Source organism: Colobus angolensis, unplaced genomic scaffold (genome assembly GCF_000951035.1).
Source record: "Colobus angolensis palliatus isolate OR3802 unplaced genomic scaffold, Cang.pa_1.0 Scaffold41, whole genome shotgun sequence".
Taxonomy (NCBI): Eukaryota; Metazoa; Chordata; class Mammalia; order Primates; family Cercopithecidae; genus Colobus; species Colobus angolensis.
In genome coordinates this window covers 9,763,710-9,764,382 of record NW_012117488.1, presented here as the reverse complement: position 1 = coordinate 9,764,382, position 673 = coordinate 9,763,710, and positions in this window count along the sequence as shown.

Sequence of the window (673 nt, the reverse complement as noted above, 5' to 3'; positions counted from 1 at the left end):
AAGTATATTTAATGCGTTTCATATAATTTCACATTTTGAGGTAAGTTTGAAATTATTATAAATTGTTTTTGTAGATACTATAAAATTACTAAGCATTTTAAAGACGACTTCATGGAGGAATTATTCTACTGGATTTGGGCTTGAGTTGCAGATTTTATTCCTGCAGTAATTATGGACCTTTCTATTTCTTCATTTTTATAATGAGGAGACTCTGGTTTTAAAAACTTTCTTGAGTGGTTTAATGATGAAAATGATAAGATTCTGTATGTCAAACAATGATAAACTTCTGGAAGAAGTAGTCATTTTTGTTTTCTGCCTTATAGATTGACACTCTTTAATATTTAATTAAGCGTTTAATTAAAACATAGTCTTGCATAGAAATAAATCTTGAAGATCTCTATTTAGGAGGTCTCTGAGTTAGCTCTCAGTTTTTTAAAAAATTTAAACTTTTTTACACCAATAAGCAAAGATGGAAGTTTCCAGTTTTAAAAAACTCTGTTTCACACGAGTTTCTGAATTCCATCCACTTTGCTTTATTTTTTCCACTATTCATGTTACTTTCCATAAGTCAGTTTATTTATTCATGCCTGCCTCCCTTCCTCTCTCCTTCCCATTTGCCTCTCCTTCCTTCCTTCCTTCCTTCCTTCCTTCCTTCCTTCCTTCCTTCCTCCCT